This window comes from Ruditapes philippinarum, unplaced genomic scaffold, assembly GCF_026571515.1.
Source record: "Ruditapes philippinarum isolate M1 unplaced genomic scaffold, ASM2657151v2 ctg326_1_1_1_1, whole genome shotgun sequence".
NCBI lineage: Eukaryota > Metazoa > Mollusca > Bivalvia > Venerida > Veneridae > Ruditapes > Ruditapes philippinarum.
Window position 1 is genome coordinate 80,696 of NW_026864526.1, and position 24,060 is coordinate 104,755.

Sequence of the window (24,060 nt, forward strand, 5' to 3'; positions counted from 1 at the left end):
TTTATGAAGAGATAAAAACATTCACTTTAAGGAATGGGAAAAATATTGTTCATGCTCAAATAGGTTAAACAATTAAACAAAGCGAAGTCGCATTCAAGTACAAGACTATGACAGTGATTGCTTAACAAGACTTAGTGTTGTATTATTTTGGATTAAACTGAATTTAAAACTATGAAATATGTCTAGAACATAAGTAAGAGTGATGCTTTGAGTTTGTACAATACGAAAGCGCTAAACGTGTGTACTATTACTACAATTTAATGTCCATATTGCCTCAAAAATGCTATCATTTCTATCTCTCAAAACATTTTATTTTTGTTATCTTGTTACAGTATCCAATAGCATACTCATTTGCTATATAAATGTACTATCTTTTGCATATTTAGTGCTGTTTACAACTTGTATAATTATAGTGAATGAGTTATTTGTATGGTTGTCAAAAAACTACTTTGTTTACATTTTGCTACCTTTATGATACATATCTTCATGCTGAGCGCGCTGCTTTTTTCTGTTGTAAACATCTAACATGCTCTTAATCCATTATTTAAACATTATTAAACACATGATTAGCATTTCTAAAGAATTAACCAAATATGTATTTCTGAGGCATAAAATGCCTTTAATAAGAAAAATTCTAGGTAAGTTATGCTTATAAATGCAAATGCATATGTGAATACATGACATTGCATGGATACCTAACTTTATATCATTATATATACCAGTTTACAAAACATCCTGATGTTTGACGTGTGTTTTCTCCTTCCCTTGATTTACTTGACTGTGTTTTTTTTAAATTATAATGTTATTATTATCAGTACCTTAGAATATGAAAATGATTACTCGTTAATAAAACAACATTTACACTTTAAAGTGGCATTATGCCCATCCAAGAGTATATGGTCGGTGTTCAGGTAAAATTCAAAATAAATTTACATTTGTCAATTTTGTTTCAGTTTTATAATAAACGTCACTTGAAAAGCCAATGACCCCGTAACTTACATAAACATCTAAAAAATATCATTCGGATATTATTGGTAATGTTAAATATATAAAAATAGTTTGATAGTCTTTTTATAATAAGGAGGTTTGTATGTTTTATCATAAACATTTGTCATTATCAGTTATAAAATTGTTCAAACAATTATTTAGCTTCAATTTATATAAGGGACACAATTATTAAGTAATCACTAAACCGTGATTATGTTCTAAGCATAAAATCTATCAAATAATTATGATGATTAAGATACATATACGTGCACACCTATGCGCATTAGATCTATCAATTGATACTTGGCTATCATTCCTAGGAATTGTTAGATCTGCCACAATCAGACAATGTTACAGAAATGATAAGTGAGCTTCTTTCCTCACCACGAAGTGGTTACAAAGCATTCATCGCATATCTGATATCTGTTCTGTGTAGCGTTTTATACAGTTTCTCTTTGCATCGGAACAACTGAGCGAAGAAACAAGCTTTTTTACCGCTGTGAATGAAAACAAAACTATTAACCTCTGAAATTATGTTTTGACAATACATTTTTGTATTGGAAATTGCCTTAAAAAGTATGTTTTACAAAGTGTTTGGATAAGATGATTTTAAGTGATTTTTAAAGTACTCTAGATCGTAGTTTGAACAAGAAACTATTGTGAACTAACATTGTGTCATAATACTGTATATGTTGATGTTTTGTGCAAACATTATTATATTTGAAGATTGAAAAGTGTTGGAATAATCTGTTATTTATTCAATTGAAGGATTTCTATCTATTTTTTACTCTTACTATTTGGATAACATGTGCTAGTTCCACAAAGGTAGGAGTGCGTTTCGATTTATTTTGATATCATTATTGTTCTATTTGCTATTTTATTGGCTTATTTACACCGCCATCTTATGATTTAAATAATTAAGTTATTTATATAGACATAATATCTCGATTTAGACAATTATCAGTACAGAATGTGCAAAATAGTGATAAATATTTGTTCGAAAGTTGCTTTGAAATCTTCCATTGAATTTACAATTTATTTTAAACACATTTATTTCAATAGTTCATCAGATTTTACATTTTATATGCAAACAATTATCATATATCATTGAATGCTTATTTTAAAATATTTTTGCACTGCATAGCTACAAACAAAATTCGAATGAAGATTTGTTATTTACTAATGACTACCTTAGCGTTTAGTTGGCTGAGAGCTGGAAATCATCATAGTTAAGGAATTTAGAATTGGCTGACTATAACCATTTTAATACCCAGTGGATTCATGAAAGATCGTATAATACTTTCGTACCGATTTTATTTCACTCTACGCATGCTGATAATCATGTGATTTATGAAACAATACTCCAACTCAAAGGTTAAGGTATATAATTGAGTTTTTGTGTACGTCGCACTTTTAAATTGAAACAAAAAATTGTTGATCGTCCCAAAACGGCAGGAACACCATGTCCAATATGATGTGTTTAATTTTACATTTCATTACATTGAACAATCATTATTTCACTGCAAAAAAAATGATGTAAAATATCATCTTATGTGATTTCCCATTTAACATAAAACAGGTCTTAAACATTTCAAATCGTTTATAATTTACCTTTTAACAAGTAAAATTGTTGTTTTTTTCGTAATAGATTGGTAAAATTAATATTAAAGTCCTTAAAATATAAACATGCAAATATGAGAGCAAAGATAAACAAGGCAAGGCGACGGTCTCGCAGCACAGTCTTATCAAACAGACACCCTTTCTCAGTGTACTTTACGTCAATATTCAATGAACAAAAACTTTTTGATAACCTTACAACCTTAGGCAACGAGGAAAAGATGGAGAATTATAAGTTGTTGAATTTTTAATCCTTGTGCGATATACGTGTATTTGATAACATTGACTAAAGTAAGTCTAACACGGGGCAAATATTGTCATATATTTGTCGATAAAGAAATAGAGGCTACCCATCGGTTATATATATTATATATTGGTTCTCCCTCCATGATTTAAGCTTGAACATCGCACTATCACCACTACAGTGTCAGTATGACTTAAATCAAAACTACAAAAATGCATAAAGATGATTATTTGGACTACAAAAAAGAAAACTGTTCTATATATGAACCACAGCACTGATAGTTTATAAATATACAATATTACGATAAAACAATTATCAGTGATGACTTTGTTTTGATACATGGATTAAATGTGTAAAATTTCATAATTTAACAGCAACAATTATCTACTCATATATCATTTAGGATTTGTAAATGATTCAACATGACATTTAATGCAAAATCTCATTAACAAGGAATTCAGATTTGCCTGAATCTCTCTAGCATAGTTCCCGAAAGAATGTATGCAGAAATTTGGCTGGAATGTTAAAGGTATATTAAAGAGATACTTAACCTTACTGTGGTTCACTTTTATATGTGCATATTATTTTAAAGGTTAGAAAGACAGAAAAAGGCATTTTGTGAATTGGTGAGTAAGTATAATTATGTTAATTCTATAAGACATGTCTCACCTTTTGATTATTAATATCGCATGTTTAAAAATGTATTTAAGCGCCTCTATCATGGGAACTATTTATGTAAACTCCTCTTGGGTTCAGTTCATATTATCATAATTGATTTTAATTATTTTGTGTTTACTGTACCAGCGGTTGACATATAAAAGATTTACATATTTATATCTAGATTATACATAGTTCCGTACCTTCCTCAGGAATACTGCAATTTATCTGTAGAAAATTACATACACTTTAGACGTGTATATATTTCTCAACTTTCTTTGTGCACTGATTTATTCTGAAATTTATATTTTAGGGCTTATATGCACGTGTTTACAGTTTACAAATTAAAGTTGGGGGGCGGGGGGGGGTATTAACGTCTTCTTTATGCTTTATCGGTGTATATTTGATAGAATTTTACAAATAAAGATAACAGTGAAATTCGTTGTTGGGAACTCATTTTGATCTCGTTCAAGATTAATTGAAAAAAAATGTACAATCGCTTTAAAATATGAAGCAGTGAATTTGAATTGTATATATATACAGGATTAAACAGGAAAGCAAAATTACAACAGATCTGATCAGAATTGTGTTGATCCCTCAGAATATAGAAACCACAATAGGAGAGAGCATTGAACTCAAGCTGGTTCCTAGTAATATTAGAATCTGTAAAAACATTTCATATGATTTTGGTTAAAGTTCTATTTATATACAAAAGATAATGCTCTACAACTAATATATCATTTATTGCCTATGAACAAAATCTCCTTATCATTAAACAGGCGTATTGCATAACATGTAAGAATAAGATATATTGCAATAAAATTATACAAACTGTTTTCTAACAATGTATTCTTATTGTGCTTCGATCATAATCTTCTCTTTAAAATTTTAACATTATACAGTATATAAATCATATACATGTATCATGATTAAATGAGATATTTGATTATTTGAACGGCCTTAAATATAATAACAAACATAATCCAATTGTAACATTCAAGAAAGAACGAATTGTAAGGTCTACGAAAGAGAGTTTTTCAGCAAGACAAACCATGACATTATAGAAATAAACGAGTAACTTCATGTCCGATTGCAATTATGTAGGTTGCCATATTTTAAATTCTTTTTAATCACAATAAAATGGAAAACGACACTATATTCTGTTCAAATTAATTCAACGTTTTAGTTAACAAAAACAGTTACACAATATGGAATGTTAATTGATTATAATTTAAGGGATTATTTTTTTTCATCATAAGTTTAATAAGTAAGCTCAACGAGTCTGTACTGATACATAAAGGATTTAATTATGATCACAAATGTAGGTCTAGACATTTCCTGTATTTACAGCGGGTGTGCATAATTTGTTGTTAATTAGGCGCAGCTTTAGTACTTTATGAAGAAGAGGTGCATAATACTTTACAGGGGTGTTAATTATAACTCTATTGTACATATTTACATCATCAACAGTGTAATGTTATAAAACAAGACATTATAATAATATGCAGGTCATAGTTGTTAATTAATCATTGAATGTTATGAAAAGTTTTTAAACAATCTAGATAAACATATAAACATATTTTAAATTGATTAACTTTGCTTGCAAAAAATACTTTCATATTGTATCACTTAACAGGAAACGCAACACAAAAGTATAGAAACTACCAATGGATTTGTAAAGAACTGATCAAAGCAAAACGTTTTTGTAAACAATTTTGTGAACTTAATGTTGTTTCCGGTATGAACATGTAAATAACAACGATAAAAGTACTTTTTGTTTTATATTTAACCAATAATAGATGTGTTAATTATGACTTTTAAATCTGCTTTCAAATAAATAATCTATGATGTATAAGAGTAGTTCAACTTACAAAACGTTGTCTTGGAAATAAAGGAAATGTTTTAAAAGTAATCACAAAATCCAAATGCACCCTTCCTTTTAAATTAGCAAAACCTTACTATTTTATCATCTCAGCCAGAAGTAAATTTCTTACAGCAAAGACGAATTAGTCATATAATTCAATCGGAACATTTTGAAGACAAAAATAAAAAAAAGATTTATAATACAACCTCATACAATAACTACCAAACCATTGTATTTCATGTGAAGAATAAATTAACTATATCAAGTTATTTTAATTGGATAGTAAGAAATCCCGTTGACCCTTCAATGATATGGTATCAATCAATCGTAAAACAATTTACAAAGTTATATTTTTGTAATTATTATAGCGCTTTAACATATTTGGTTGAATTAAAATAACAATAATCTGTAAGAGTTAACATACTTCCCTGCAGCCTGATAATTTTTTTAATATTTCATAATGTTTTGTTAATAATATAATAAAAGTTCTCAAGTACTTAAGTAATATATTATCAAAGTTGAGTTCTTTGAGCATATTAAGTGTATTAAAATGTTTCTTACATAATTTCTCCACCATATTGCGATAATTGCTGACAGTGCTTTTCCCTTTTTCCCCTTAAATTAAATTGCAGTCTTTACAATATCTAAGAATTAACTTGATTATAATAAATATGGTGTTAAATTAGCAAATATCTTAATAGGCGAGGCTGTCAAAAACTTCGTTGAATAAGGATATGCCTTATTGTTCATGCACGCATGTAATATATATATGTTACAATTTTCTTCTCTTTACTTCCAATTCAATACTTTATTATCTAAGTCCTCGTTTACAACATGTACAACATGTGAAGATATACAATCACCAAAACAGAAACTAAGGTAATCATAACACAATTAGAAACAAACAATGATTATGATCATGTCAAAATACATTTTACGAAAACAATGATCTAAATATGGAAGAAAATGATTGAACTATAAAGATATATTTATGCGAATGTAAAGTAAGTTAAACGATTTGTAAACTAAATGTTATCAGTATACATTTACACATATGCATGAAATTTATAATTGTTAAGAATTTTTTTATGATTACAATTTATTCTATTTCTTAAATATTATAAATGAATTGTGCATAAAACGATATAATCATAAATATGGCATCGAATTTACTAACAAGTTTGATTGTTAAAAAAATAAAATCAAAGGATTCTTTACAAAGAAAGTCACTTTTCATGTAAATATAAACAGGTTACACAATAAAGTGAATTTACAGATCATAACGCTCATACGTTTAATGTGTAGTTTTTTTCATTGATTGTGACATATATTTGCAATAAAAATATTGGTGAACTTTCACTTCCTTAAAATATTTAGATGAATTCATGTTGTTGGTTGTTGTTTTGGTTCTAGTTTCTTTTATTTATACCTTGCCTGTTTGTAGCATTCCATGTTTGTTTATGACTAAGGTAACACCAATTGAAATAAATAAAGCCTTGTCTATACTCACGTCTATCTTAATAATTGGAATAGATGAAAGTCAAAGAGAAATCGACGAAAGAGAAATAAATCATTGGTGGTCATTTAGAGCCAAGCAATGATGATAAATGTCACGTAAAACTTGCATTAGTTTGTCATTAAATCTTGATCGATGATATCAATTATATAAACATCAAGTAATTTGCTTGGAAGTTCTAACAGATAAACAAAAGGCAACTCTCGGATGATTTTAAAGAAACTCAACAGAAGTACAATAGCCTTAAAACATAAAATTTTAAACTTTAAACAGAAAGACTTGCAAAAAATTTGCAAAAGATAATGAAGAGATGTACTAAGAAATAAATCAAAAAAAGTTTGTTTATGCTTTTCTTAGCCCGATGCGAATGAAAAGCGTTGAAACGCTTTTTAGTTTTTTGGTTAATTTTTAAAATTAGAATATTTTTTTCTGGAAAAAAAGGAGTGAGTGAATAATCTAAAGGTTTAGCACACAAGTTATTGGTCTAGACCTACATCAAATGGAACATTAATCTTGAAAAAACTTTTTCCAGTCCCGTAATGTCAAAAGACCATAGTGGAGTCCGTCATTTTAAGTCTGTCTTATTGATCGACTACTAAGAATTGAATAATAAGAAGTCAGAACAGACGTTAAGTGAGCTAAAACAGCCCATTGTGTTATATACAAATTTATTGTCTTATTACTTTACCAAGACAAATTAAAATCTATTATATTCACGAAATTCGTAGCGAGAAACTGCTACAATCTCTCTGTCGTATTTATTGACAATTATCATGAAATATTGAACAGAAAACTGTATTTGATATACCTCAAAAACGGCATGTTTGAATAAATGTCTTCAAGTAGGAAACCTATCAATATAAGGTGACGAAAGCTAATTTATCAAAATTCCAACGTATAGAATTATAGATATTTACGCATTTAAATTTATTAACGTGATATGTGAATATTAGTTATAATGTGTTGTTTTGTTGTTGTTGTTGTTGTTGTTTTTTGCAATTTACAAAATGATATATATTCTGTAAAAGTACTCTTAATCGAATCAGAGGCGATAAAATACGAGTTTAGGGCGGACCCTTGCTGATTTTGTCTGGAATTACATGATAAATTGTGAAAGCATGGTAATCAGAATTTTATCAGTATGACAGCATGGTATGATTACATATGTTTTCATTCTTTATTTAGAGGGACAAAAACCATTTTTGAATTTAAACAGACAGTTGGTATGTAGCATTTCAAGCATATAGCTTGAATTAAAAGAAAAATATTACATAGTGCATTTAACTCGGTTTTGTTTTCGTTTTAGAGAGCGTTTATTCATTGTAAATCCTTACTTTGGGATGAAATGATACTTTATAGCAAAGAGGTAATGAAACTTGAATGTTTAAAATGTATGTTTATGTTTCTCGCTACTTGTGTCCCAGAGTTTTAATTATAATTATGGAATTATAAAAGCTACATCTAAATTCAATGTGCAATAAACCAGTTCGTTAAGTATTTAATAATACATTTAACATACATTTCTTAATCTATAAGAGAGTTATAATGTTGCTGATGGATATTGGATAATAAGAAAATCCCCATCCTAAACAAATTCAACTACTACATAAATATTATCAGTATACGCTGATTCTTTTCATGGTAATGAAGATCTTTTGCAGAAAAAAAGAAGAAGACCTTACTTAAAGTCTTATTTAGTACGATCAAAAGATAAAAAGCCTTACGAAAAGGTAGCAATCAGATGGGGATTGGAAAAAGCGATACAGGTTAATATACCTGATTTGCGCTGCTATTACTTAAAACAAACTTTTTAATGGTAAATGACCACCGAAGAACATAGGATACATGTGCTCTTCTGATCATTTAACAAAGTAATAAAATGATATGGTGGTGTTTAATAAATGAATATTTTTATTATTATTGTAATAATGAAACATGAATTTACCAATTAGTCTATTTCCCTTTATCTGAATTTAATTACGCTTCAAGTTATTTGCATCCAGCTTATTGAACGTGGGATGTTCTTTTTAGGCGCTCGTAGCACCTGAGGTCTTCCTCAACAAGTAAAGCTGCTGTACTGTGTGACGCAACGCCCCTATCCCAACCAAAACGCCATTTAAAATTGAATTGCTTGCATACTTGCAAAAATAATGCGCTGAATCAATTATCCCAAAAGATCAGTAACAAAATACAATAGTGAAATTATTTTTTGTCACAAATACACGGTACAAAAAAGTAAAACTATTTTATAATTATTAACAGTGAATGAAACTTGTTTTATGTCACGCAAAACTAAGATCAGTTTCCTACAAGAAGGTTTTTTATCAACGCAACTCAACATTTTATTGTGAATAATGACTTCGGCCTAAAGGTATAAAAGCATTAATGTAAGACGTGTCATAAAGTCATACATTTTGGTGTTTGATAGTGACATTTGCAAAACAGCATACGATTTTAATTGATCGTAACTATGAATAGTGCATATTTACGACATAAATATTGTAAGGACTGACAAATAAATAATTTCTGAATAATCTTAAAATCGCCGTATTGTTAAAAAATGAATCCACATTCTGTCATGCTGCTTTTACAAAATGCTAACAAGGTATAATAAGGGGAGGGGAGTTTGTTTGTGCTAAACGTTGTTTTTTTCCATGCATTTTAAAACATTGTCAAATTCCATGACAAATTTAAGTTCATGCTTTCTTATCTTTTTATGTATAATAATTATATGCAATTGATTTCACAATGCAATGGATTATTTATTTAATACTTACCTGGTAACTAGATAATTTTCTTTGACATGAATTACAAAATACCATTACAAAGGTATTTGGATTTGGCTGAATCTCACTTCGGGATGCATGTAGAAACTATGTTTTCGAAAATTTAGCGATGAACGTATTTACCTTAAAAGTTTACTTCTTTTGTAAGATGTTTGTGTCTTGTACCAAGACACCTTTTCTAATGACTTCATTTTCATTTCTTTACTAATATATATCCGTCTAATCATTTTTTTCCTGGACCATTTCATATGAAGAATGATTTTTCTACTAATTTTCTAGTCAGGTTAAAGCACATATTTACATAAACCCAATAAATACATTTACTTATTTTCTAATAAAAAATAAACTGTGTAAAGTACTTTGGTAGTTTCATGGGATGTTCATTTAAAAACATAAAAATACAGCTTAAACAAAACTTAAAGTGATAGTGGAAGCTCGTCTAAAATAAAATGGGGTATTCCGTCACATTGAAACTGAAAAGTCGTCAAATGACTATTAAGGTGTAATTGTGACGTAAATCCCACAATCTGCAACTGTCCATCTTTCTTTTCTATATTCTTATATGTATGTTATAATGTTATGTTACCAGGACTAAGTTCAGAAAAAGAAAAAATGCATTCATAAGTGAAAGACTAGAATGACAATTTTTGGGTGAATTTGATTTGCCCACAGGAAACTGAAAAGCAATGAATTTTTATTTTTCCATCCTACTGTAAACGATATATTCTAATTCACACATGTATATTTTGACATACATTTATATCTTAACATGTTCACATTTTACTTTTTTATCTGATTTATATATAATTATATATTTCTTAGTTTTTCCTTATGATCATATCGCGAGTAATTTGATGCGTAAAAGATTATTCAAAATTTAATATGCAATAAATCAGCGGGTTCTGTCTATAAAATGTATATTTGTCATGTTTTTATTGATGCATTGATGATGTGATATTGTAAAAGTTGCCTTAGGAAATTGATGGGGATCATAAAATGAATTCAACACATTATCCACTCAGATAAAAAAAATGTCGAACATGGAATGACGATAGTAGGCACATATTAATGCCGATGCTTTTTTAACTTAAGATAAAGATTCTATTCATACATAGTTATGTTATCTTTCAAGCAGAGATATCAAAGAAATGGGATTTAAACAAATAATGTTCAAAAAAGCATTACCTACGAAAATTAATTGTATTTCTAAATTTTCAGAATTTAAAGTGCGAAACTGTTTAACATTTTTTATCTTGAATTCCTAACTTTAAAATCAAGGATAATCATAAAAGTATTAGGTTTACTTTTAAATTATCACAAACAGATGATTTGTTCATGATTTTTTTGTACACCATGTTGCTCATAATATACATGCAATAACATTATAATAGTAAAAAAATACCAAGTTACAATTATATGTTATCAAGAATTTAACTTTTATCATCACATGATAAATAGAAATTATGAACGTCCGAATCGACAATATTGACAATGTTGCAGGCTCAATTTGATTAAATCTGATCATGGTCAGTCCTAGAACGTGCAAGTAACCATCCACGCCCCTAGCACCGGCTTAAACAGAATTCAACATTTAACATGAAATGTTAAACTTTAGCATAAAGATTATGTTTAAATACCCAATTTATTGTACTCATGGGCATACAACTTGTGCCCAAATATAGAAAAACTTAGTAAAAGAAATCATAATCATTACCACCATTATCATCATTGTTATCATACTCATCCTTATATTGATATTTAAGACGCCATATCAATCAAACCAGCCTCTCTTTTTCTGGGAAATCAACACAATATGGATAATTAAAACTCGATAATCGGTGTTTAATGCATTTACATATCATTTACTTGACGCAATGCGTAATGATGTTTCTTTTTTAAGGAGATTATATTTAAGAAATAACATCGGCCTGAGAGGTGTATATCGGCTATTTAACACCGGTTTGGCGTTTTGATGCGTAGGAATTGATCACGAAGGCCGTAGGCCTGAGTGGTTAAATTTTCGCATCAAAACGACAAAACCGGTGTTAAATAGCCGATATACACCTCTCAGGCCGATGTTGTTTCGATTCTACCACGATAAAATAAGGTAGATCACTTATGTTATTTTTTCAAGCGGAAAAAACTTCCGGTGCCGATTTTCGTATAACGCTGTTCGATTTTCGCACCCTACTGTTGCAAAGATATAGAAATTATTAAACAAAATAAATAATAAGAAAAAACGTTATTTTATCAAGTTTTCAACAATAAAAACTTACGTTGTGTTGTGTTTACATCAGTGCCCCATTTATCATTCTTGTATGTATGAAATAACGTCACCTTGTTTATGAATGAGTTGTTAACTTAGGATGACGTCATTACGCTGCTTACGGATTGGCGCCGTTTTGTCAAAATATTTATTAACTGATATGGATCAAATATGTCGCGTTAGTGTATGTGAGATATTTTTTCGGTATTGTATGAAAAGAAAACATTATAAGAACTGAAAATATAAATAAAAATGCTTTTTATTGTTGCTTTAAAAGGCTCTGTAATCTATATAATCGAGGGCCGCATATACAAGTAGTCCCTAACCAGTGTTTATTGGCAGTTTAACACCGGTTTTTTTCCTTTTTGTCTATAGTGACAAAATCACGTGGAGTGATAGAATCCGATTTAAACGTCATTCTCGAATTATAGGTCTTGTACTGGCATAAACCAAGGTGCAAATTAGCAAAGTTTATTATTGCATAGTTACTATTTGGTAAAAGTTACAAATTGATTGGGAAAAGTAACAGATATTTTTGTATCAGTTATTATTCATATTAAATGAAAAAGTGTTGTACAGAAAAAAATATCTCTTTTACCACGAAATACATATTTGCTCATGAAATGTACATAGTATAATTATATGTTTCCAAGAGATGATTAAAATACTATCATCAAATCACATTTTCATGACGGTTTTGAAGGTAAACTATAAACAGTTATTATATCATCTGAACATGAACAATGTGCTAACAATCTTGAAGTTTCATTTGTTTCAGTTTTGAGACGAGCTCCTTTTGCAAATAAATCTTTCAAGTTGATGAATTTTTATTGCTCATATGTAACAATTTTATACGACTAACACTATTTCAAAACATTATGTTCTGAAAGCATAAATTTAAAGTATCAGCACATTTTGGACAGCAATTTATCAATTCTCCTGATTTATATATACATCCATATTCAATTTATTATTCACAGTAGAAACAAACATGTAGATCTTGAAATAACACATTTCGTTAGACAATTTCGTTTCATGGAATATCTCTTTAAAACATTATAAGCATCTCTGTTTATGTTTCAAACAGCCTTGATAAACTGAGCAATCTATTTCAGAATTTAAAGTTCTTGATTACAAAGTATGATTACAAAGTATTACTTTGTATTACTTTATACATTACTCATGATTCAGTAGTAAAACAAATATCAAAGTTATACTTTGTAATTATTATTGTATTTATCAGAGAGTTTGTATTAGGATGGTATTACCCTTTAACATTTAATCATTGTTTAGCATTAGCTTAATATATTTTAATTACCAATAAACATTGTTTTGTCAGAACATAAATGTTTATCATACAGTCATGTGAAAGAGAAATCTTCATAAGTATTGGCTTCTCGTAACAAATGAGAAAAATATTATTACATTATTAAGAGATAATTATTCATAAAATTATATATATGTCGGAGGTTCTTTTAAAACGCTCGTAGCACCTGAGATGTTCTTCCACAAGTAAAGCTGTTGTAGTGTGTGACGTATCCCAGCCCAAACGCCCTGAAAAGTTGTTTGCTTATATATTGGCAAAACAATGTGCTGAATCAATTATCCCGAAAGATCAGGAACAAAATAGAACACTGAAATGATTTTTGTCTTTAACGCACTTATACACGGTACAGAAAAGTAAAAATATCTTATAATTATTAACAGTGAGTGAAACTTGTTTTATGTCACGCAAAACCAAGATCAGATTTCCTACAAAAAGGTTTTTTTATCATTAAACTAAACATTTTTATTGTGAATAATGACTTCGGCCTAAAGGTTGAAAGCATTAATGTAAGGTCGTGTCATAAAGTCATACAGTTTTGTGTTTAATAGTAAATGACATAAATATTGTCAGGACTGACAAAAAGGTCATTTCTGAAAAATCTGAAATTGGGGTATTTTTAAAAAAAAGAAAACCTTATTCTCTTATTCTGCTTTTACAAAATGCTAACAGGTATAATGAGGGGAGGGAATTTGTCCGTGCTGAACGTTTTTTTTTTCATGCATTTAAAGACATTGTCAAATTCCATGACAAATTTAAGTTCATGCTTTTCTTATCTTTTTATGTATGATAAATATATGCAATTGATTTTACATTGCGATGGATTATTCATTCAATACATACGTAGCATCTAGATAATTTCCTTTGACATGGATAACAAAATACCATTACCCAGGTACTTGGATTTGGCTGAATCTCACCTCGAGATGCATGTAGAAACTATGTTTTACGAGAATTTAGCGGTGAATGTATTTACCTCTACTTCATTTGTAAGATGTTTATGTCTTGTACCAAGACACCTTTTCTAATGACTTCATTTTCATTTCTTTACTAATATATATATCCGTCTAATAATTTTTTTCCTGGACCATTTCATATGAAGAATGATTTTTCTAACAATTTTCTAGTCAGGTTAAAGCACATATATACATAAACCCAATAAATACATTTACTTATTTTCTAATAAAAATAGATAACATATTGTGTGTAAAGTACTTTGATAGTTTCATGGGATGTTCATTTAAAAACATAAAATACAGCTAAAACAAGATTAAAAGTGATAGTGGAAGCTGGCTTACGACACGTTGGTGGTTCTACTAAGATGACAGCTCGGGTCTAAAATAACATGAGGTGTTCCTGTACCAGTGAAACTGAAATGTCGTCAAATGTCTATTAAGGTGTAATTGTGACTTAAATCCCACAATCAACAACTGTCCATCTTTTTCTATTTTCTAATATGTTATCATGAAAATTACCAGGACTTAGTTCAGGAAAAGAAAATGCATTCATAAGTTTAAGACTTTGTACACAGGAAACTGAAAAGCAATGTATTTTGTATTTTTCCATCCTACTGGAAACGATATATTCTAATTCTAACATTTATATTTTGACATACATTTATATCTTAACATGTTCACATTTTACTTTTTTATCTGATTTATATATTATTATATATTTCTTATTTTTTCCTCATGATCATATCGCGAGTAATTTGATGCGTAAAAGATTATTCAAAATTTAATATGCAATATATCAGCGGGTTCTGTCTATAAAATGTATATTTGTCATGTTTTTATTGATGCATTGATGAAATGATATTGTAACAGTTGCCGTAGGAAATTGCTGGGGATCATAAAATAAATTCAACACATTATCGGCTCAGATAAAAAATAAATGTCGAACATGGAATGATGATAGTAGACACACATTAATGTTGATGCTTTTTTACTTAAGATAAAGATTCTATTCATGCATAGTTATGTTATCGTTTATGCAGAGATATCAAAGTATTTTGATTAAAACAAATAATGTTCAAAAAAAGCATTATCTAGGAAAATTAATTGTATCTCTCAATTTTCAGAATTTAAAGTGCAACACTTTTAAAACTTTTTTAATTTTGAATTCCTAACTTTTAAACCAAGGATAATCATAAAAGTATAATATTTACTTTTCAATTATTACAAGCAGATGATTTTTTTTATTATTTTGTTGTACATCATATTGCTCATAATATACATGCAATAACATTATAATAGTAAAAAAAAAATACAAAGTAATAGTAAATTCGTATGTTATTAAAAGTTTCCAAATCGACAATATTGAAAATGTTGCAGGATCAATTTGGTTGAGCCTGTGCATGTTCAGCACTGGAACTTGCAAGTTACCCTCCACGACCCCTAGCACCGGCTTAAACAGAATTCTACATTTAACATGAAATGTAAAACTTTAGCATAAAGATTATGTTAAAATACCCAATTTATTGTTCTCATGGGCATACAACTTGTGCTTAAATATAGGAAAACTTAATAAAAGAAATGATCATCATCACCACCATCATCAACATTATCATCATACTCATCATTATATTGATATTTAAGTCGCCATATCAATCAACTCAGCGCCTCTCTTTTTCTGGAAAATCGACACAATATGGATGATTGAAATTCGATAATCGGTGTTTAATGCATTATCATATCATTTACTTGACGCAATGCGTAATGATGTTTCTTTTTTAAGTAGATTATATTCCGATTTAAAAGTCATTCTCGAATTATAGGTCTTGTACTGGCATAAAGCAAGGTGCAAATTAGCAAAGTTCATTATTGCATCGTTACTATTTGGTAAAAGTTACAAATTGATTGGGAAAAGTAAAATATATTTTTGTATTAGTTATTAGAATGTTAAATGAAATAGTGTTGTACAGAAAAAATATCTCTTTTACCACGAGTATTATACGTAAACCTCAAAAGAGATCACACACACTCCAAACAGCGTTTCAGCCCTTGAAAATTCTAAAAAAGTATTTTCTCTTGTTAAACAGATGTTAAAATATAAACACAAAAAGGATTATTCGTAGTAACAATATATACAAATTAAAATGGAATTGTAATATATATTTGCGAATGTTTTCTTTGATCGAACACACAATAAAATTAAAAGATTTTAGATTTAAATTCCTGAAATTCGCAGGATATATTGTACAGTTGGTTTTCAAATACGTATTTGCTCATGAAATGTACTTATCATAATTATGTGTATCTAAGAGATGATTAAAATACCATTATCAAATCACATTTTTATGACGGTTTTGAAGGTACAATATAAAAAAGTTATAATATCTATCTGAACATGAATAATGTACTAACAATCTTACAGTTTCATTTGTTTCAGCTTTGAGATAAGCTCCTTTTGCAAATACATTTTTCAAGCTGATGCATTTTCTATTGCTCTTATGTAACAATTTTATACGACTTACACTATTTCAAAATCTAATGTTATAAAAGCATAAATTTAAAGTCTCAACATATTTTGTACAGAAATTTGTCAATCCTCCTGATTTATATATAAATGTATATTCAATTTATTTTTTACACTAGAAATAAACATCTTAAAATAAGACATTTCGTTAGATTAGACAACTTCATCTCATGCAATATCTATTTAATACATTCCAAGCATCTCTTTTTATGTTTCAAACAGCCTTGATACACTGACACTGAGCAATCTATTTCAGAATTTAAAGTTCTTGATAACAGAAGTACTACTTTAGACACCAGTAATGATTCAGTCGTAAAACAAATATCAAAGTTCATACTTTGTAATTATTATTGTACTTATCAGAGAGTTTGCATTAAGATGATATTAACCTTTGACATTTAATCATTGTTTAGCATTGTTCTCACTTGCTTAATATATTTTATAGCCAATAAACATTGTTTAGTCAGAACATAAATATAAAGCATATAATCACGTGAAAGTACTCTCCTAATTAACAAACGAGAAAAGCATTATTACATTATAAAGATATAATTATTCATAAAATTATTTCTCCGCTGTTATTCTTCACCTAATGTCAAATTTTCTGAAATTGACCTTCAAGTTATTAGGTTTTATGCAAAGATGAACATTTAAGGCATATTCAGTCTTGGTTTCAAAAATACAATAGAATTATCTATCAAATCAGTCAGGTTAATTCTAAATTTTGATACGCGGCTACAATATTTGTAGGGATGGCAACGAGTATCGATATCAGTACTCGGGTACTTGGCAATTCTTCCGATCGAGTACTGGGTTACTCGGAAGATTTCTTAGGACACCTTTTTCCATATATCCTCCATTTCTGTCAAGCCACTAACAAGAACGAAGACGTCATTTATTTGTATAAATGACAACGCCTTTGTTTTGTTTTTTTTATTTTAATAGTCACTGTACTAGAACTGCAAAGAATGTACCTTGGAAATTAAAATACTGTTAATTCAATTGTCTAATTAATCACTTTAATTAGATTGTTATTAGCCTTTAAAAGTGGTTTTAAAAGTGGTTTCCGAGTACCTTAGAACACATGTCGACAATATTGTGGTTATTAAATGTCAAAAGTGGCCGAAATGATATGTAAGTGTCAGAGTTGTGAAGAATCGGGAGAAAATAACGTCATAGTATATACTGTGATTAGCGCGACATTGAAGACGAATATCATTTCATTTTGATTTGCTTATGTTATATTTATTTAAGGATAATGTACATGTAATAGAAAGAGCACCGAAACACGAGGCTATCTGATTTGTACGAGGGGGCGTAGCCCCCGAGTATTAATCAGATTGCCGAGTGTTTTGGTGTTCTTTCTCTTTTGTATCATAGTCAAACATAAAAACACGATCCCTGTTATCACAATATGAAACCCCGGTAAAAATGAACCAATGAACGAACATCTGAATATGATATTTCTGTCGCTTTCCCTTTCTCTTCCGAAAATGATGAATGTTCTATGTTAAAAATATCACGTATTTGTATCAAATGTAAATGTGTTACTTAATGTTTATCGTATTACGATTTGATACTTATAAACACTTGTTATCGTGCTACTGTTTTATATTAAATGGACATATATCAATTTTGTAAATATGTAACGATGATGTACTTTTAGTACAAATCTAGAAAAATATATGTTCTGTTCTTTATTGCAAACATGTTCACCTGTCAAACTATATATTACTTCGTTAAGACTGTAACCATTGTCGATAAAATGTTCGCACCCCTGCACAGATGCTTTGATTAAATTTCAAGATTTTAGTGGACATGATATAATAATGAAATTTCAATTAGTACAATTACATTAACAACGAAAAAAATGAATATCCTAAATATTCTTTTATATAAGAAAACTTATAGGGTCGGGGATATTTAATCTTAAATGGACATTCTACTCCCGAAATTGATTATTTGAATTATTTTAATATTAATTATTTTACCTGATTTGATTGTGTTTGTTTTTTGGTTTTTTTGTTGTTGTTTTGTGTTGTTGTTGTTTTGTGTTGTTGTTGTTTTGTTGTTGTTGTTGTTGTTGTTGTTTGTATTTTCTGTTTCTGCAGTTAATTTAGAACATGTCTTAGAGGTTCCTCAATTTCTTTTTTATTTTGAATTAATTATTTTCTCCCGTCTCGTGATCTCATTGCCTTTTGCCTTCGACCAAATTTTGTCTAGACAATTTTACAAATTACAGTTTTACAAATAAATATTTACTGCTTTGATCACATACACGTAAAGTGCATATTTTCTGTTCATTGCCATGAGATGTAATTGAAATATTTTTAGTGCTAAGAAGGTGTTTTCGTCAACCTTACTATATACATTTTGTATAGGTTTAGCCTGTAAATAATTCAAATAACCATGGTTCTTTTGTAAAAATCATAATTTTCCAAGTATTTTTTTTTGTTCAAATCATACTAGTATTCTGTTGGAACAATAGTCTTATCTCTGCTAACAGGCCTTTAGTCATTTAAACTATGTCATTAATGGTATTCGAAATAATGTTTCAAAGAAGAGCCGGGCGATTTCTGATTGTCATTTGCACATCAAAGAAAGACGGAAAACGAAATTATATTTCATACAAGCTAGTTATTTGCAAACACAAAAATGTAAAGACCAAGAATTCGGTAAAGATATTGTTATTATGGTTTAGATGGGAAGCATTTGTTGTTTGCATTACAGCCAATTTGTCTTTGTTATCGTTCTGGAAAGTTTTAAATCTAAGGTTATAATAGAATAATAGATTTTCCAGAGATACCTGATACACTGCAAGATTTTTGTTCTTGAACAACTATGGATTAGACAGTTTGGCGAATCGTATTTTGTTCTGTACTTTTAATGGTGTTTTAACTACATTCGTCTAAGATTTGTGTTGTTGTCTGTACATGTTGTTTTTCTCTGCTTAAGTCAAATAGCTGCCCACAACTCGTTTTAGGATAAGTGGCCTCCGTGGCCGAGTGGTAAAGGTCGCTGACCTGAGATCACAGGTCCCTCACCGCTGTAGGTTCGATCCTCACTCGGGTCGAAATCTTTCATGTGAGGAAGCCATACAGCAGGCTTAAAGTCGGTGGTTCCACCCAGGTGCCCGCTCGTGCCTGAAATAATGACCGGAGGTGCACCTTGGGTCTTCCTCCACCAATAAAAGCTGGAAAAAAATCGACGAAAAAATCTCGGCTGGACGCACTAGGATGGCCCGACTTGAGTGTACGGTCGCCCATATGGGCTTTCGGGCGGCGACCTGAAACAAACGCTTTAAAAAACGTTTAAGGATAATATACTCACTTCTTATTTTTCGTAGCAGATAACTAATTACCTAAAGATAAAACTGTTCTTTTATTCTCAGGGCTAATCAATTCAAATTATGTGCTTGCATTTGATAGAGTGGTGATTTTCCGTATTTAAATAATCTCTGCCGTTCATGAATTATATACTTTTGATAAATTCAACGTTCATTTTCTTTAAATCAGTTACTTTATATAGCAAGATCTCGCTAATTTTTATCCCAAGGTATGGCAATGAAATATTATTTTGGTTATTTTTTATTTGAACAGTGTTTATTTTTAAGTATGTTCTCATGCCGTACAAGGGGGTGTGGATGGTAAACTTCACATTCCTGTACCGTCCATAACAGACTCAATAAAACCGAGCCTGCAACATTTTCAATTTTATCGTTTTGAGCGTTTTTAGGGTTTTCTGTATTCCCTATTTCATAAAAGATAATTTCGATTCAACATAAGATGATTAAAATACTAAGAATAAGCACTCTAAACATCTACGTTCTTTTTAAAAGGGGTTACAGTTGGATATAGGTTTACAACTTAAGGCATTGCTTCCTAACTTCAAAGTGTACTTTTCACTTTCATCTCCTAAATTAGTACATTTTGGCACTTGATTCTTCAAATTGTCTAGACAGTTTCAAGATTAAAATTTAATTTACGGAACTTTACTTTGACAAATAGTTTCATAGTTCTGTTTTAACCTTAGCTAAAGTGACCTCAATGTTTTTGTCGCTGAATTAGTTTTAAGTTTTAAATAATTGACTTAAAGCTGGGGAGTTGCATAAAATGATTGAGGCATAGGAATTGCAGCAACCGTTTATCCCTGCGTTTATCCCTGCGTGATTGTAAGAGGCGACATAATGAGTTCGAACAACTAATAACTGTGCATCTCTTGGCTCCAGCAGGTAAGGTGGTTTTGACCCCTGATGGTTCTTTAAAGTTTGTAACTCCCAAGGTTAGCACAAATCATATTTCATGTTTCGGCGCAAAAAAAACCCCTAAATTATGATGTTGCGAAGTATAACCAAACAAAAAATCCCAACATTTATTAGTTTATTTTTTAATGTAGAAAACAGCAACACTACTTACAAGATTTGTACATCTTTCTTATATCGGCCATTTTCGAAAAGACCAGTCGACGGTGTAGTTTGAAATGAAAGTCATAATTGCTATTTATACTGAATTAAAAAGTTTTTAACATAATTCAAATGAAAAGATTAAACAAAAAGTGCTTTAATTAATTTAGTAATTATTGAGTGATATTCTTTATTAAAATTAAAATGCACAGGGCAAGAGAAGAAATGACGCACTTTCAGTCATCTGTAATAAATAGACTTAATTCTTATTAGTTCGAGATTTCAATAATTTGTGTTGTCCATTGGTCTTGAGGAATTTCTACTGTCTATGATTTTTAATATTTTAATTGTAACCAACGCAAGGTAAATAAAATATCATTCTATAAAATTTAAATCCAATATCTTTATACCGAGAACCTAGATAAAAATATAATTCAATTTAAAAGTTGTAAAGACACATACTTAATTTGACAAGAAACACTCAAATGACAAACGAAATGTTTTAAATGGGGTCTCTCAATTTTTAAAATAAACAATATTTTGATTCAAGACGACCTGTCTGAATAAGCTTTTTATCCAAACAACATTTAATTCGTAAATTGTTTTCTTGTTTTCTTGAATAATTCTCCTCAGTTGAAAAAACAGATGCCGTACAATTTATACACAAATGCATTCAATGATTTAACCATCCTCAATGGACAAATGAAAAAGATTTCAATAAGATTTATGACATATATAAGATCTCGTCTAATCTCATTGAATCTCATCGAATTAAGACAAGAACGGTTTATACGAAAGCACGTGTCATTTTCCTTAGACGATTTGGTTGATTAATGCTAATGAGATATACACGTAACTGTTTAAACATTCTTATATGGTGCGTATTATTACCGAAAAATGGAATGATAGAAAAGAATGCAGTAAATTAGAGAAAGACTGAATCCCATAAGAACGCCCAAAACGACAACATTTTAAGTGTTGCAGACCCTGTTTAACTAACCCTGTTCATATACGGTACTGGAAAGTGCAATTTACCATCCACGCCCCCTAGCACTGGCTTAAGCAGCATTTAAACACGAAAATGGTGGAATTTTAAATCAACAAACATCAGCAGATTTGTGTTAGTAACTGTTTTTAAGGTTTCCATATCAATGATGAATTGCTTGGTACAGATCGAAATATTGAAAAGTCAGCGAGGAAAGGGTTAAAATCAAGTTCGACGTTCTTCCCGAGATATAAATTTATCATGTCAATTAATTACTGGGGAAAAGAAAACAACGGTGTTTTCATTCATGTGATTTACAAAATAGTACATTACAATTTAGCATTTCTTAAAAAAAACCTTAGATCGAACTTAAAAACAGTGTTCCTTAAGAAAACTGATACATTATTTAAATTCAATATTTTTTTTCACTAGAATATTAATTACACTTTTCAATAAGGAATTGCCAAGAAACGTGGCACCTCAATATTGGGATAGAGATGCTGTTACGAGAAGTAATAAGATTTACACTACTCACCTTATTAAATATTTATGAAAACATTAAACATTTTTTTCGAAAGATAACGAGCTTTTCCTGGCTAAACGATCTTTATAGGACAGAAGATTCAGCTGCAACTATGGATAATGCACCGACAGTAGAATAAAGAATGAAGGTTAAATGATTTAACAAATAGATCAAAAAAGGTCACATTGACTATGAATATTTAATAGATATGCAAATGAGTCGAAAATGAACCAAATTCTTGCAAAATTTTTAACAGAAGAACATTTATTCAGCGCTGATGTTAAAGCACATTAATTACCTCCTGTTAAAAAATGCGCTTATAGTTGGACTTTGGAATATCTACATTATATCTTTTCCCGGAAACCACACGTTATTTCAGAGGTTTGCAGACGTGTAATGCATATTATTTTATCCAATTGGTGAAGGCATTTTGTCCTTGAAAATATTTGTAGCAATCTTACTTTATAGAAGTGTTTTATCTAAAAAAAACCCAGAGAATGACATTAAGTAAACAATGCACTTTTATTTATGATAGTGATGATTGTTCTTGAAGATCAAAGACATTGATTGCTATAGCCCTTGTATTTATTAAGGGAACTGTAGTATGGTAAACCGCATTCTATGGTTGATTGTACAGCAGTTATATATTATGCTAAGATGGAAGAAAAGCTCCGTTGTATATTATGTTTTAGCAGCTACAATCTAGTAGAAAGAGAATACTGATCATGCTGTACATGTAAAGTGAACGATTCGGTTCTCGATCCATTTTTAATACGAGTGAATGACGTGTTTTAATAGCTCTCGGGACTGACACTGTGTTAAAGAAGACTTAGCACTGATATAATAAAGATGAATTTACGGGAAAACTAGGTTTGAAACGACACAGAATTGTTTTTTCGACAAATATTAAAGCTGAAGTTAGCTCTCTGCAATAAGTTTAAGGATGGAAAGCTAGCAGGAGGAAGTAAAACACTTTTAATAAAAAGTTCATAAATATATTACATCTATCATGCATTAATGAAAAAATCATCTCTTGCATCTGTGAATCCTTTGAATGTATACTTGCTTTTTCAAGATAGTGAATGTCCCGAAGTTAAATTGAAATATAAAATCATGTTTTGTACCTACAAAGGCAATCATATAGACTAATGTGATTTCTTGCAGGTTCAAATTCATTGGAATTATCTTGGAATGGTTTTGTTTATTTGTTTTATTTTAAGGTGCACCGATACATTATAGGTAATAAAGCACCGAAACAGGAGTCAAACCTCTTCACCTGCTAGAGCTAAGAGATGCATAGACTCCAGTAAATCTTACTCGTTAAGTCGCCTCTTATGATCACACAGGGACAAACTATGGTTGCAATACTTCTGCCTCAATCATTAAAGACAACACTTATTGTATAGTTACCA

At 29.7% G+C, this 24,060-nt stretch overlaps 1 protein-coding gene across 5 annotated transcripts in view; it reads left to right on the top strand.

Annotated features, from left to right (window-relative positions):
• Positions 1-24,060, top strand: part of LOC132725929 (neuronal calcium sensor 1-like) — a 48,523-nt gene that overhangs the window by 10,872 nt on the left and 13,591 nt on the right. The window contains exon 1 of one of the 5 annotated variants that reach the window (XM_060711145.1): positions 1,401-1,563. The exons of 3 other annotated variants lie outside the window; for them this stretch is intronic. The gene's annotated coding sequence lies outside the window, so the exon portion shown is untranslated. Of the gene's footprint in view, positions 1-1,400; positions 1,564-1,591; positions 1,813-24,060 lie in introns of those variants that run through there. One more of the 5 variants, XM_060711142.1, reaches the window with a different exon arrangement.